The sequence below is a fragment of the Mytilus edulis genome, chromosome 2 (assembly GCF_963676685.1).
Source record: "Mytilus edulis chromosome 2, xbMytEdul2.2, whole genome shotgun sequence".
In the NCBI taxonomy this organism is placed as follows: domain Eukaryota; kingdom Metazoa; phylum Mollusca; class Bivalvia; order Mytilida; family Mytilidae; genus Mytilus; species Mytilus edulis.
This window is the reverse complement of record NC_092345.1, coordinates 95,565,911-95,583,676: the sequence shown is the minus strand read 5'-3', so window position 1 is coordinate 95,583,676 and position 17,766 is coordinate 95,565,911.

Here is a 17,766-nt window from a genome sequence, read left to right as displayed (position 1 = left end):
ACTAGTATACTTAAGTCAGTATGAAATATGATCGGTACAACCAGACTTGTAAGTGTGCCAACATGATCCTGTTTCATTGCTACTTGACAAAACTAAAAAATGTGCTTTATTTATAATGAAAATTAACATCGAAAATATTTTTCGAACACCAATAATGAAATATTTTCTATACGCTCATATGGTGAAACAAATTAAACTTAAACATGTTGTTTCTTTTATTTACTTGAATAGCATATACATGTATAAAGTAAAACTACAAAAATATCGAAATCCGAGCTTCCTAAGCAAGTGGCAAAATCAAAAACTCAAACACATCAAACGAATGAGTAATAACTGTCATTTTCTGCAAATGAATTATCGAATACCAACTTACTAACAAGTGATACCATTACGCATTGTACCTAGTGCACGGGAAACATTGATATGTCTTAAGATTGTCAATAGAATAGTTTTCCATCATATACCAAAGGATATAAACAACGTATATGGCCTCCTTGTGATGGGAAAGCAATACTGAATGGTACTCCATAATGAAAATTTGCCGAACTACCCAAAAGAAAAAAAACAATGTTTGCTAAAAACATTTATAAACAGACATCAACCAACAACAACTAATAAATCATAGGCTCCTGATGTTGGACAGACGCAGAAACAATATTACAGAGTAAAATCAAAATATGTTTGTTTGCAGCCAATCCTATTCCTGATCTTGGTCAAATAAGAATTTATTGATTGTTGACAGACTTTATTATTCCTTACATAACATCTCCCTTTCATATTTTTTACTTGAATATTTTATGGCCAAGAAAGTAAGAATAAATGAAACTACAGAGTATTGCTTAAAACTCGTGTTCTCGATTTATTTGCAGGGCAATTTTGCCTACGCCTAATAATGTCAAATATAACTTTTCTTTACAAGTTAGAAATAGAAAGAGCGGAATAATTGGCAGTCGTTGAGAGCATTTGTGCAATATCATAGTTTATATGCATGTTGTCGTTTGCTTTTGTAGTTCGTTTCTATGTACGTTGGCTTCTGTTTTTGTTGTTCGTTTCTATGTATGATGGCGTTTGCTTTTATTGCACTTAATATTCCTGATGTTCCTTTGTTTTCCATTTATATTTGATGTGTGTCCCTCAGTTTTAGTTTGTAGCCCGGATTTTTTTTCTCAATCGACAAACGACTTCTAAATTTCGGTATGGTACTAACGAAATGTGTAGCGGTTTTTAATGAATAACTATGCACTAGTGACCGTCTAGAATATTAACAACTATACCTCACCTTATGGTACTCATCAATGAGCAAAACCTATACTGTAAAGTAAATCTATGACAGAGAGCGACATGACAAATGTGGAAAGGGAGGCTAATTGCTTCACCTTTGCTAAATAGAAGTGTTTGGTTAATTTTTGTTCTTAAACTTCATTTCACCATTTTATAACTTTTATGTTTTAAATTCAAATTTTCAAAAATGACTGTATTTAATGGACAGCTATTTCGCCAAAAAGTAACACATAAATGACTCCAGTGAAGCTACTCAGTATGCCTTCATACATGTAAGATAGCATTGCAATTTATACAAAACGACGAAGGAAGTAAATTGAAGTCACGGAATACAATTTACACCTTTTGTTCAAACGAGGTTACTGTTCATTCCGCCTATGATGAATTATTCGATGGATATACCTTTTCAAGTACTCTAAATACTCTGATAAATTTTTTGCCTATCAGATTTTGTAACTCATCTTGAGTCCATCCCTGTCTATGTAATTCTGTCAGCAAATCTTGATGTTTGGAAACATCTTCAAGACCTGTTACGTTACTATGAAACAGAGCAAACATTAACAGATTGTAGATGACAAAAACAACTATGGTAATGTTAGAACAAAACGTGTGTTTGTAAATGTATTTAATTCAAATTAAAATACCTAATTAGTTATCACAGTTTTGTATTCTTGCTTTTTTTAACGATTTGCAGGTAATGATATGATCTATTTGCAGTGTTCACTTCTATTGTTGTCGATCTTCCAATTTCAATAGATTATGTGACCTTTGTATTAAGGTGCTTTTCTTTCATGTATTCAATAATAGAACTAACTTGCTTGTTTATGGTTATTTCTGTTCTTAAATTTTGTTATATGTATAGTCACTAGTAAGTAGAACTACGAATATACCAAAATCTGTGCAAATAAATGTTTTCGATAATTACGTTAGAATATGAAAACCAAAACATGCTAAAAGGATTGACTGGGCATATAATCAATTGACTATACGGGATGATTAAATACGATTTTTTTTGTTGCATTTTAGTGTTTATGTTGTTTCGTTTGTTTCCTCTTATATTTGATGCTTTACCTCAGTTGTAGTTTCTAACCCGGATTTGATTTTTCTCAATCATTTTATGACTTTCGAACAGCTGTATACTACTGTTTTCTTTGTTTAAGTCCGTTAGGAAAAGGGACGTTAAATCCGATGAATTGTGTTTTGAAAAGCCCACACCTGTTGCACGTTAAGGAACCCTTCAAACAACAACCTGTTACATGTTTAAAAAAATCATACCCTCATATCTCAGTGACGTCGAAATAACCACGCATCATTTTTGTCACGCTACTATGTAAAAAAAATACCTTGGATGTAATGTTAATTAGTTCCCCTCCGGAAATATAAATGTTAAGCAAGCAACAATTATCGAATTGACTAAGCATTTTCACTTCTTCTCAAATTGAAAAGGTTATTAAAAGTAAGCCCCGATGCACGGAATTCCGAAATCAAATATGTATAACCTTTTGCCATGTTACAGGTGCATATATGACAGATTTAACACCAATCGGCTATTGGTGTTTACGGGTTCTTTAAAAATACTTTTAAATAAACCTAATCGTGAAGATTACAAGTGCGTTGTGTTTGTTGTTCCTTTCCAATAGTAGGTTTCGTAGAGCTGCAATATGCAAAAATGTGGATATCGAAATGTTTGTTTATTTGTTTTAGGATGATATACGATACCAAATATGATGTCAATGAGGTACAAAAGTCTAAATACCTATGATCATTAGAATTTTGTGATGTTCTTTCTTTTTGACATTTTCTGTGGGTTCCACTTTTCTCAGGCTTTTTTAAAGGAAAGGAAGACTCTTAAGATTAATTACTCTAAAGGACATCCCATTGTCTAATCATGTTAGACCTAACTGGTGTCTTAGCCACCTTAAATTGAAATAACTAAATTGAAACTGCCATGTTATTGGTCTTACCTTGGTACCCCATCAAAATCAGAACAAATACCAACATAATCAATACCAATTAAATCCTTAATACAGTTGATATGATCTGGAAAGTGAAACGATGTAATATTTATTTATTAATTGAGCAATGTCGTGTTCTTGTCATATAAGTTCAGCTGCCAGAAAGCAAGAATTTAAGAATTAATCATCTGAGAACCGCATTTCCTCAAATTGATAAAAACGTTTTCGTAGAATGTATAGCATAAAGAAGTGTAACAGGGTCGATTCTTGGGTCAAGTAATAATAAACTCTGTTTAGGGTTCGGATGATTTATTATACCAGTAGTATAAAAATAAACTCTGAAATAACAATATCACAATTATAAATAACAGATCTATTATAAAACACAAGTATCTTAAATTACACATTACACATAATATAGTTATGGTAAAATACAATGCACATTAATACTGTGTACTATATAGCGAATACACATAAGAGACAATCAGTGAGCTAATGTCACGTGTACTTTTTTTTTTTATCTTTAATGTCACGTGTACTTTTTTTTTATCTTTAATGTCACGTGTGCTTTTTTTTTTTTATCATTAAAATTATTTATTTACTATTTACATAAAAACACCAAGAGACAAACCTCTTTGGTGCCATCTTTGGTATGTACAGAGTTGTTAGTATTAACCTTTTTGTTAGTAATGATTTCCATCTAGATATATTTTTTAAAAGACAAGTGTTTGTAAAACAATGGCAATTAATTCAACGTATACCCAAAGAGAGATAACTCTAATATTTTCTCAAAAGTCAAACACACCTATTTGACAGTGATTTTTCGGACAATTTTCCTTCTTTCCTTGTTTTTCCAAAATTATAATGTTCTCTTAACGGTTCTAAATGAAATGTTCAAAAACTGCTAGTTAACAATTGTAATCAGTTTGATATAGATTTCATGTGTTTAAAAAAATAAAATTATTTTCTCGTCTTCAATACGTAGTAAGGAATTATTGCGTAGAAAATATTTATCGAAGATCTGTTGTTGATGTTTTATTTTGTAATAAGTGTATGCATATTCTATGTATTTTCTAATTGTAAATTTGAATAGTCTCACGGTGTCTATTTCTTTGTCATGAAACACTTTAAGATTGCGTGTTTTAAAGATGCATAATCTTGCTATACTCAGAAAAAAGTTCAAAAAATATGTGTTCACAATCTTTGAACTACCAAGGTATCCAAATATCATCAGTTCCTCATAATTTATCAAATTCACAATATCAGGGGGGTAATCAATAAAAATGTTATGTAACAAATCTTTCAGAAAGTTATGTATCGGGGTCAACTTCGGACATAAGGCGAACAGGTGGAACAAGTTTTCTGTATATAGGCCGCACGCTTTGCATGTCTTGCTGACCACTTGACCAAATTTAAACAACTTTTCTAAGGTAAAAACAGCCCTGTGAACCAACCTAAAGTTCAGACAATGACAGTCAGGAGGTAGACCATTCTGATTGGCTACTGAATATAATTTAGTAAAATTGATCGACGGATAATTCTCCTCCCAATGCTTTTCAGCTGTGGGCGTTTCAAACATTTCTGACAGTAAGAGTTTGTAAAATAATTTTGTAACTGCCCCTAAAAACGGAACTTCTCTGCCGTTTTCTAAACAAATAAGTAACTTCGGAATACTCTCGGTATTTAACGGGTTTATGGATTTCAGTAAAATTTTCCACATTTCAGGAATACATCTTAAAATCTTTTCGTATGCAGCTTTTATTTCATGTGGTTTTTCGTCAGGAAAATTTTGTTGAATTATTTCTACTATCGAACCGGAAGTAAAAAATCCGGGAATTACTTCATAACACAAGTCTTTTATCTGGATCAAACCTGAGTGAATGAATTTTTCGAAAAGAAGCATTTTGCCGTTTAGCTTTATATTTGGATTACAAAAAATAGGATTATTGTACACATGTTGAATTTCAATTTCAAATTCTATCTTGGATTTTATTCTATAATAGGCATTAAACATTTCTTGATAATAAAGCGGTAAGTGTTTCAAATGCTTGGAATTCAAATACGTGAACACAATGTTTTGTTTTAAATCCATATTTTCAACTTTAGTAATGAAATAATCAAGCGCACTTTTCCAAATTGATTGACAATTCGGGTCAAGATATTTTCTAAGGAATTTTAATCTAAAAGCTTGCATTTTTAGAAAAATATCTGGAATCTTTAAACCTCCTACTAATTTTTCGCCAATTATTGTTTGATACTTTACCAAATGGGACTTATGTTGCCAAAGAAATTTTAAAACTATTAATCGAATTTCGTTTTTTATGTTCTCTGGTAACGGACATACTGTTAAAGTATAATAAAATCTAGACATTATAAGCGAAGTAAGAACAACTGCTCTACCAGGTAGTGTTAGATCTCTTTTATTCCAAAAAAATAAAATTGTTTTTATTTTTTTAATTTTATCTTTCCAATTCAATAATTCACATAACTGTTTATCTTTACCAACATAAATTCCTAGAACTTTAGTTACAGTTTCACAACGCTGAATTTGCAATGTATTTAGTTCTTGATCATTTATGCTACCAGAACCTAAGCATAAAATTTCAGATTTTTGTTTATTAATTTTAGCACCTGATGCCTCACTATATAAATTCAAAATTTTAAATGTTTCTTTTATAGAATTTTTGTCGGCAGTAAAAATATTAGTATCATCTGCATGTTGAAAAATTTTTGCCTCTTTATTTGAATTAGGAATAACAACACCTTTAATATTTTTATTCTTTATTATTGCCTGCCCTAATGGTTCCGCAACTAGAACGTAAAGAAGAGCAGACACGGGACATCCTTGTTTTATTGAATTATTTAGTTTGACATATTTTGTTAGAAAGCCATTACATTTTACGCTACTGTTTACATTTTTATAAAATATTTTTATCCACTGAATAAATTTAGGACCAAAACCAAATTTTTCTAAAACTAAATATAAATAATCATGATCAACTTTGTCAAAAGCCTTTTCCTGGTCAACTTTTATAAGAAAACCTTCTAAATCATCGTTTTCAATGATTTCAATTAAATCTCTAATACTTGCAGTTGTATCTGCAATATCTCGACCAGGGATACAACACGTTTGATAAATAGAAATCAATTTCGGCAAAACAAATTTTAGTCTGTTAGACATTATTCTAGCCATTATTTTATAATCCACACATAACAATGAAATGGGTCTAAAGTTTTTTAACATATTTTTGTCTCCTTTATTTTTATAGACCAAAGTAATTATGCCATGTCTCATAGATCTTGTCATAAGTTTTTCTTCTTCAATGGCTTTAAAAATTTTCAAAAATATTTCTCCGAACGAATGGAAGAAATGACAAAAGAATTCCACAGTTAGTCCATCGGGACCCGGGGATTTATTTTTAGACATACTAAATAAAGCGGTTTTTATGTCATCTAAACTAAATTCCGCTTCTAAATTTTCCATATCATCTTCAGAAACTTTTTCCGAAATAAAATTTAAAATTTCATTTGCTTTATCTTTGTTTATTGATGTACAAGAATATAAATCTTTATAAAATTTATGAACTTCATCAAGAATTGCCTCCGTAGATGTGACTATATTATTATCACTATTTTTTAATTCTTTTATAACATTACAGTTTTGTTTATATTTTTCAAGTTGTAAAAAATATTTAGAATTTTTGTCACCATCTATTGCCCAATGGGCTTTAGAACGCAAAATTGCGCCTTTACAAATGTTTTCTTCGTGACATTTTAATTTCAATTTAACTTCCTCAAATTTATTTAGGTCAACAATTTCATTATTAGCTACAGCTAATGAAATTTTTTCAAATTCTCTTTGAATTTTAAAATATTCCGATTTTTCGGCACGCGATTTATCTTGCGCAATAACTTTTGCTAGTTGCTTTATTTTATATTTTAAATTATCATACCAAACCAAAGGTTCGTCGTCATAAAGAGGACATTGTTTTTCGGTTTCAATTAATTTATTTATTTTGTTTACAAACTCTTCGTCATCTAACAATTTGTAGTTGAATATCCATAAGCCCGGGCCTCTTTCAATTTCACTAAAATCTATATTCAGATTTACAAAAGAATGATCGCTGAACGCATTATGTTTATAATAAACGTTCTTCACAAATACAGAAAAGGACTTTGGAATAAATATAAAATCCAATCTACTCTGGATTAAAATATTTTGTACAACTCGACGCCAAGAGAATATTCGTGATGTTGGATTTCTTGCTCGCCATATATCATAAATATTAAAATTTTCGCACAACTGATTTATTGTTTTGTATGATTTGTCTTCTGTGTGTTGTGTTTTTCCGCACCTGTCAAGTTTTGACATAGATGTGTTCATATCACCCAACAAAATAATATTTTCTGTATTTATCAATTTTCCGCTCAAATTTTCGAAAAAAGTAGTTCTTTCAAGAACAGAATTAGGTGCGTAACAATTAACAATATTTATTAATTTGTCATCTTGTTGTAATTGAATATGTATACATCTACCGTCAAAACTTTGTATATAATTTACTTCTTGTTCAACCTTTTTACTTATCAAGAAAGCAACACCTTGTCTATGTGTTTCAGCACACGAGTAAAATATTTTACCGTTCCAAAACTTAGCAAAACTAGTAACTAAATCATCTGACCAAAAAGTTTCTTGGATAGCTACAACATCATAATAATTTTCCGAACAAAAAGAACAAAACTTTTGGAATTTTGACTGATCCCTCAAACCATTAGCATTAATAGATACAATATTAACCATCAGTACAAAAAGTAAGAAAGAAAGTAATTTTATACCTATGAACTTGAATTTGATTTTTTACTCTTGGGTTCCCTCCTTAATTTTTTAAGCTCATCTGAAGTAACTTTCGGAGATGAAACTAAACGTTTCCTCCTACCTTTACTCATATTCGCAGCCAATTCCTCGTCGGTCATTTCAATATCAGCTTCCTTAGATACATTTACTTTTGTTTTTTTACCAGCAGTATCGGTCAAATTAGGCCCACGAGGAACTGGCTGTGGTTCTAATTTTGATGGGCTAGACCCCCCTTTTTTATGCATTTTATTATCAACATTTACTGTCTCTTGTTTGTTTGAATGTTCATCATCAGTCATCAAATCTAGTTCATCATTATCAACACCAGACATTTGTTTTTCATCGGAAACTGTTACATCATTGTCTTTTTTAGCGTTTTCAACTAATTGTTCATCTTTGGCATCGTCGTCAGCATTACTTTCCTCCATGGTATCATCATCGTCTTCACCGTCACTTTTCGCCGTGTTATCATCGTCATCATCACTCTGCTCCATGTTATCAACATCACCATTAGCTCCATCCGTGTGTTCGTCTCCAGCTTCATTCTCTTTCATACCATCATTTTCTTGTTGTTCAGTGTTTGTTTCACGTTCAGGAATGTCGGAATTTGTTTCGTTTCTCGAGTTGTTAGCATTGATATCGTTTTCTGTGTCATTATTAGTTGTTTCATTTTCATTTTCACCCCTGTTCCATACCGGCTCACACCGACAGTATGATAACACTTTATGACATGTTTCACACGGCGGAGTTTCACAAGCTCTTGCTAGATGTCCGAAGCGTTTACACTTGTAGCAAATGTTATCAGGACAGTTTGCATAAACATGACTTGTCTCAAAACACTGGGTACAGACTCTCTTCTGTTCGTCGTGAACTACTCTTATATATTCGAAAGAACTCACGCCAGTTGAAAGTTTCAAAGTATATGGTAGACTTTGTCGTTCAGGGGGAAATCGAACTACTACATACCTCGTACCATTTGCGACGTCCGTACCAGGGTGCATTTTCCGCTTAATAGGCGACTTAAGTATAACACCAAACTCCAGTAATTTCTCACGTATTTCTGTATCAGGCACATAATGTGACACGTTGAAAAAACTGACAACTTTATCACGCGAAAAAATAGCTCTGGGTATAAAATTTGAGTCATTCACCTTGAAACCTGTGTCTACAATCAAATCCAAAGCATCTTTATCAGTCAACGTCAGCTCATAACTATTACCGCTTTTTGGAACACATGCAAGGACAGTTCCCTCACCAACTTCTTTTTCCACATTAGCGATGACATCGGCAGCTTTTATATTCCGGTTATCACCTACATCCACTAATACAGTTTTCTCTTTAATGGAACGACCAACCCCCCTTCCACCAGACATGGTGAAGGGAGGTGAGAAAGTCTTAATAAGTGTCAAAAAAGCACAAAATATGGCCACAAATAGTTCTACTTAAACAATATAAGGAATAATATTGACTAACCATCAACGGATGGCTAGTTATACAACACAAACTTATCAGATTTTCCTCTGGTTTAGAAGGCGCGTCTTCGTCATCCAAATCCAAAACCGGAAGCACTCAATGTCACGTGTGCTTTTAATTCACATTGTGATACACTACATAAGAATGTAACCCTTCATCGTAAATAATATCCTATAGTGTTTACTGGTTTACTATGTACAAAACTAAAGTTAAAACTGCAAATGTAACATTAAACTGATCGGAACATAATATATTGTTTGTTCTTTACATACAATTACGTTACAACAATCGTCGAATTGTAAATACTATTTTCATTAAGACTAATTAAGCCAATATATTAAATATGCTAAAAACCACATATGTAAAGGGAAATAATCCATAACGTCTTGTTTACAACATTACATAGTTAAAAATAGATTGACTCTTACCACTTGTGGAGTGAGTTTTTACTGGCAAGGACAAGGCACAGTTCACTAATACATTCTTTATACAATTACATCAATGGAGTCCTAAAACCAAAATGCAATCATAAATATTCGGACTAGTAAAATATTAAAATATACAATATGACAAAATAACTCAAGTTCATTCACAGCTAGACTTCTATCATTTCAATGTATAATATAAGTGTACTAATAAATATCAACGTTAACACTTTTCCTTATTTTGTCTAATATGCCGCCATTTATGAAATATAAATTATCTGTGTCAATCAAATAGCTAAGCAAATATATTGTTCTATGTTCTATCGTGACAAATTAACGGTAGATAATAAAATACCGGTAGCTCGAAGCTAAATAAAATATTCTAGGCTACATCTATCATACTTATGTAATAAAACAAACTTTACAAGGAGAACGAAATCATACAACAGAAACTTTCCTAAATTTTATCATGTGAAAATATTAATAATATAATAAAGAAGTTAACTTACAATAATCAGGTAATAGGTTGTGTCCACAATGAATTAAAACCATAACACAGTTATATAAATCGGGATACAATATAATGCGACTGTAATTTTCAAGTTCCCGTGCAAATTATCCCTGGTCAATACAAAATATAAATTGACCGCGAAATCACAATGACCAATCAAATACGTAATTTAAAGTAAGAACCTTTTGAATATTCATGAACTCAATATAAAAAGTAAAGTGTAGATTTGATTTAAATAATAATATTCCTTTATCAAAATTCTAGAGTTAAACGTTATTATAAATAGAATTAATTTAAGAACTTTAAAGATATTTTTACTATTATTTATATATAATTAATAGACGTAAAAATGACACTACTACAGAAGCATTGACACGGACTTTTTGAAAACAACAATACATGTACAATGTCCACCTCGTTGCCTTTGTTTGAAATAAAATTTTACCCTGTCCATTTAAACATGTTTAATCCTGCTTTTTTATTTATGTCTCTGTCCAAAGCAAGTAGCGTGAAGTTATGTGGTTGCTTTCTGTATTAATTGTCTTTTGCAAAATGCTATTGTTTAAGTTAGTTAGTGATAGAGAATGGATTTGTCTCTTATTCTCTTGAACAATGTAATTCAATGGAACTGTATATATATGAACTTGTACAAAATGAATATGTATATATGAAAATCAGTTTTTAAAGCCAGTGCCTTAAAATAGCTCCGTGACAGTAACGAAAAACCTTCTTGCAATTAATCTTATTCACGATCCGATACCAGATCTTTAACAATCCGATCGCAATGCTTGGCCACCGTTAGGTAATCTGTCAAGATCAATATTCTCAATATACCGTATTACATCCGGGTGAATACAATAATGCAAAACCAAAACTTAAAAGACTATCACGGAAGCAAATTAAATGGTGTGTTGGATAAAGTGATATTGTTTACTTCTATGTGATTTGGTCTCTGGTGGTGAGTTGTCTAATAGACAATCATACCAAATCATCTTTTGTTATCTATTGGTAGGCATAGTGTATAAAGATGGCAAATATTTTTGGAGGACTTTGAAGAACAAAAACAATACGGAAGTAATAAATTTTCATTACCGATAGACCAATTTACTTTGTCATAGTATCCATATGACCGCTTTGTATCTTGCTGTTATACTTAATTCTTTGTACTTCTGGCCGGAAACTCGACAGCTGTTAGTGAACTTAGTTCATGCATTTGTCTTAATTAGTTATTGTATATGTGTATATTATGAAAATATGGTGAATGTTGTTTTTGTTGTTTACGTCAATACTTGTTTTTATTATAGCGAGTATTTTGGCACATGCATTTACAATATTTATTTCACATTTACCATGAAGTGTCACAAAATGTGTGTCAATGTCATGTATCTAACACCCTATGAATAAAACGACCGCAGTATGCCAAGGGTGTTCCCGATCAATTCAGGGGCGTAGCTACCTAAGGCTCAACTAGGCACGTGCCTATACATAAATTTGCCGATTATACCCCTTTGGAAAAAAAATTTAAAAAATTAAAAATTTTAATTCTAATGCGTATTATTATTTATACATGACCCACCCCTATTCGAATCCTGATACTAGTATCCTGGTTAATAACTCGTGCATAGGTAAACAAAATTTCAACATGGATAAATTTGTTGTTCGTTCGAAACGAAAGAAAGATGAAGAAGAGAGTCCAAGTTGTCAGACTATAAGGACTGCAACTGATGATATTGAAGAATCATCTAAGACTGAAGCTTCTCCGACAAGTAATACATGATCGTCATGTACCGACAACACCATCACCCTTACCCAGATATCGTGTCTTTACAACACCAACAAACAATACCTGACAACAAGAAGATTGCTATCTTAACACAAAAATGGACGGAAAGTCACAGCTTTAAATTTCCCGCACGGTAAGTACTGTATATTCATCATTATGTTCTAATTCGCCAAGCTTAACCGAACATAAATTATTTAGTCAATAAAACTCAACACATGTATACAATAGGAATGAGCTCTCCTTGTGAGTAGCACACTTTTACTTTATTTTTTCTTTTTCTTCAAACATCAAAATCATTTCATATATATTCATATTTCAATAGTCAATTAAAACGTTCATCTGCATCAAATTGCTCATCCAAGCAAATCACACAATTTTCTCAATACACAAAACACCGTATTGGGACTCCATCCCACTAAAAATCAAAATCAACAACAATCTACAAAACACAATAAATATAATTATTTATTATTACAAATTATCTTGTCACATCATTAAACTGTATCAAAATGGGTGGGGTGGGTGGGGGATATGTATAACGAAACGGAAGGTATGCTACTCGGTAAAGGCAGAACGTCGAATAACTGGTTATAAAAATATCTTATATTTATAATGAGATTCTGCACGAGAATCACGATCCTACCCTCGTACAAACGGGTAGAATACCTGCATTGCGACATACAATAGCCAATCAAATCATACAATAACAAACCAGGTATGCAACCATGTGCTCATCAACACGTGTTTAATGTAAACAAACACAGACATGTGCTTCCGATACTATTAATAAATATATATATTGTTAGCAGAGTATGCCGAATGTCTGAAAGACTTTTTTCGCATATGTTTGGTATTTGATCAGAAAACGGTCTTGATCATGCTGCTATGAGCATATCAGGTCCGTCCTGCGTCTATGACATCATTCGTTAACTTGTTGCGTAATTACTCGAGGATACCTGTATTATATAGGGAAGCAATATATTGATCAAGACCTTACTTACATTCAGCGGGTGCCATCAAGTAATCACTATGTCCGCCTCTCCGACCGTCAATATCTGTCCGTCAGTCCATCCACACTTACCGATGAAAGAGGTGATGATACAGTTTGGGAGTCCTTGTTTGCAAGAGCAACAAATATTGCAGCAGAACACGACATCCAGCCATCAGTTCTGCATGTCGCTGGACGTCAATTCTTGAGCCGTCAGACTATTGGAGAGTTTCGTTGTACTACGTATTTCTCGACCACTTGGTTGCTGAGATTACACGGCGGTTGATTAGCAACGAGGAACGCTTCCTTGCTTCTTATTTCATTCCGGCGTAATTAGGGAACTTGACTCCAGAAATAGAAGACAAAATTTACAACCCTTACCGTTCGGATTTAGGTGAAAAAACAAAATTTGAAGATGAGATCGCACGATGGAAAGCCCGTTGTCGTATTGAAGACAACAGACCAGATAGACTTCTTGGTGTCCTTAACGTAACAAACGCCGATCTGTACCCTTCAGTGCATAGGATTATTTGGATTTTATTGACAATGCCCGTTTCATCGGCAACTAATGAAAGATCCTTCAACGCGATGAGACGCGTCAAATCCAGCTTGAAATTTTAAAGGGACCAGCGTTTTGTGTTTGAAGTCTGACTTTTTCGGATTTAACAGAAGCTAGAGATTTATAGCCTTGGTGGCTTTAAGACCTTGGTGGTCATTTATATATGCCTTTGGTGGCAATAGACCTAGGTGGTCATTTATATATGCCTTGGTGGCAATAGACCTAGGTGGTCATTTTTATATGCCTTGGTGGCAATAGACCTAGGTGGTTATTTTTATGACTTTTTACATTTGCCTTAATGGCAACAATGAATTAAAAATACTAGCCTTTGGGGCGTCAAGACCTTGGTAGTCATTTATATTCGCCTTGGTGGCTTCTTGATAGAACTAGATGGTAATGTTTGACCTTGGTGGCAAAATGTTTTGGGATTTAGACCTTGGGTAGTAATTATCAACCCAGGTGGTCAGATATGTTATGCCGTGCGCCGGTTAAACGCAGGGCAAAGTGCTATCGCTATATAAAATATATGTGGAAGTGGGGGCTCTGGCCATTTTGGAAAACTGTAGTTGAAAGGAGAATAATAAATTGTTTATAGGGTAAATAGTTTCTTTTGTTACTTTTGAGTGTTGTGGACTTTTCATTTATTATTACATCGTACCTACTGATAGAAATGCTCTTTAAAGACTTTGTTAGAAAAGAATAGAATTATTGAGAAAGTGGAATAATTTAGTGTGACATGTCACTTGATATTCATGTTTTTTATCGGAGTGATGTGTATTGAATGATAAGGTGTCTTCGTCGAGGTCCGCGTTCAGCGGTCTGTTTGATTGTATATAGAATTGAATAGAATGCTTTTATTTTCAGATGGTGTTACCTACAGCTATGACAGGCTGACGAATGAAGGAGACGTAAGATGACAATGCATGATGATTCATGTCAATGAGTTCGAACAACCTTTTTAAAAGGAAAGGATTTTTTCTAATCAGAATATGGTGAGAACAAATTGTAGTTGAAGTCATGTTTTGATTTCTGAAAATAGGAAAATAATGAACCTATTTAAAAGTAATGCTAATAATTTTTTCCGTAATTTCATGATGTTTTCTATTGGATGTGTATTTAATTTCATTGATGTGTTGAAATATGCCACAAAAATCTTTTTGTCATGGGAGATTAAAAAAATAAATAGTTGCAATATATTTGTTTTGTTTTGTTTTATCTAATGATTATAATGTTGAATGATTTTGTATACTAGTACAAAATAATGTATACTTAAATTTTATGTATGGTTAAAATTTTTAATTTAAATTTCTTTGTCTACAGTTCGAGGGACACTGATTCCCTAGTGGTTTTCCACGTGGATTGTAGGCAAATTCAAAGTGTGACTAATGCTGTCTTTAGTACAAATAAACAATATATTTTCATCAGACATGTGAAGAATCGAGTGGAAATACAATTGTCAATATTCCCGATTATGAAGTAAAGAGTGTGTTTGATTCAAAAACAGTAAAGAAAGAGACAAGCCAGCATAGTTTACACTTGGAGGTTAAGTCCCTTTGCTTACAAGCTTCCCACATGCTGAAGATGTTATTAAAATAATTTTCATTTTGATATGAGTTCATTGCATTAAATCAACTTTTAAAAGTCTGTATGTGGTCAAATTCATAAGAATTTATTGAATTATGAACTATTTATAAAGAACTAGGTACATGTATCTTTAAATGTTGAGAAGTGTTTAAAGTAATTTTAAAAGGAATAATATTTAATAAAATTGTTGAATTTGTTTTGAGTATTGGGAATACTATTCCTTAGGGGAAAGCCTTGCTAGTGGTGTATTTTGAGATTGGCCTGTAAATATGCTGTATGGACTATAGAGTTTTCTATGCCCATAACTTAACATGAACTGGATGCAAGATTATATCAATCACTAAAGATATGTGTATAACCTCATTGGTTGATATATTTGGCGGAAGTACATGTGATACATCCTCATTCTTTCAATATCCAAGTGGTGGTTGGTTTAAGGGCTATGTTTGGTCAGGCAAAACATATTGCCTGTTTGGGTTGATGAGGTTCTTGATAAGTTCCCCCTCTCCCACCCATAAGTACCAAAATGTGGATATGTTTTTATATTTATATTTTAATATTGGTATTACATGTATGCATTTTGGGTTGATGAGCACGAGACAACATTAGAAAAACATAAGCATTACCATGGGATCATGTTTGCAAAACAAACCTTCGCTTTATCGATTTTCAAGGGAAAGGTCAATGAGGGCAAGTGTATTGGTATGTTTGTGTTTGCTTTTTTATTACAATGGAAAAAATAAGATTATATATCTCGGATGACAATAATGTTGATTATAATGCTTAATTTTATGAGCCAGAGTAGTTTTATAACTGAAAAACAACTGTGCACTATATCCAGTGAGCTCTTCTGCATTGCATTGTGCATAGTAGTCCACATTTTGGTTTCTGAAACGTTAAGATATTATCTTGTATTCGGTTCTTTCCTCTAGAGTTTTCTATACCCATAACTTAACATGAACTGGATGCAAGATTATATCAATCACTGAGGATATGTGTATTATACAAATTGGTTTGCAATATATATTATAAAGGTTCACCTCTGTAGAAAAAAATCCACAATCGAATATAAAATTATGACCAAATATACTTCCGACAATTCCGTGTCTTTCAACACATGGTTTGGTTAAATCCGCCCATAAATACCTTAAAATATATTTTAAAAAACTGTTATGATATGAAAATGTGTAGCCAAAAATTGTAGGTGGCAAATACGTATTGCATAATACTTTCTTTACAAATTCCACAAATGCTATGTAGTATTTTCAAAAATGTATCAGTTAATAACTTTACATTCATGAATCTCCTTGGCTATCGAGATGCAACTTTCTATACAAAGATTTTAATCAGTCAAAAAAGCAAAATCAAAATGTTCTCCTGAACACCGGCTTTATGAATGCCGTTCGCGTAGAAAAACAGCTGATTATTATTCAATATGAAACAAAAACGCCAAAAAAAAGACGACGTCAAAAGAATTTGGCACTGGCGACGTCAAACGTCGAAACGTTGATTTTTTTAAATCTGGCATTAATGGCAAAGCGACACATATGTCGTTCTAGTGTTGATGCCAAAGCGACATATACGTCGTTTGGGGGTTTGATGCCAAGGTGACATATATGTCGTTTCAACAATAGTATATACTATAAATAAAAATTTTGCAATCTTCACTTCAGTAAATAATTAAACCTTTATAACATTGTTGACCATCGGTCATCTTAGTGTATTTTGAAGCAATGACGTAATATCCATGACGTCATTATGACGTTATAATTATGGCAAAAGTAAATTGAATTTTCTTTCTCAGAAAAAAAACCACGTTAACCAGCGGGAAACGGCAACGTTGGTTTTTATATTTGCAGATCTTTGCAAGCACATGACACTGGTGCTGAAATTTAGTGATTGACATAAGAGCTGGAAACACAAGATAATTATTAATATTTATGATAAATGTGTATACATGTAAATTGGCGCAAATAAGTTCCGAATATTGGCGAAATTGATACATTTGGAAAACAAAATTTTGCGCAAATGATACGTAATCCCTGAAAAACAGTAATTGGCGCAAAAGGACTGCATCATAAATTGCAATTGGTTAGAAACATTAATAGGTTGAACTGGTTTATTCTAATTTTTATATTTCACATTTGAGTAAGACATTATTTCCTGCGGTCAAATAGATTTTAGAATTCAACAAACGTTAAACGAGTGGTGTGTTGCGAGTAGCTATCGTCGTGCCTTCGCGTTAGTGTGTTCTTTGATAATGATATTGTTGAATAATTTAATTTTGGATGTAACGCGTCTTCTGATTGGCTGACGATATTTTGTTATGAGCCCATAGATATAATTTAGTCATGT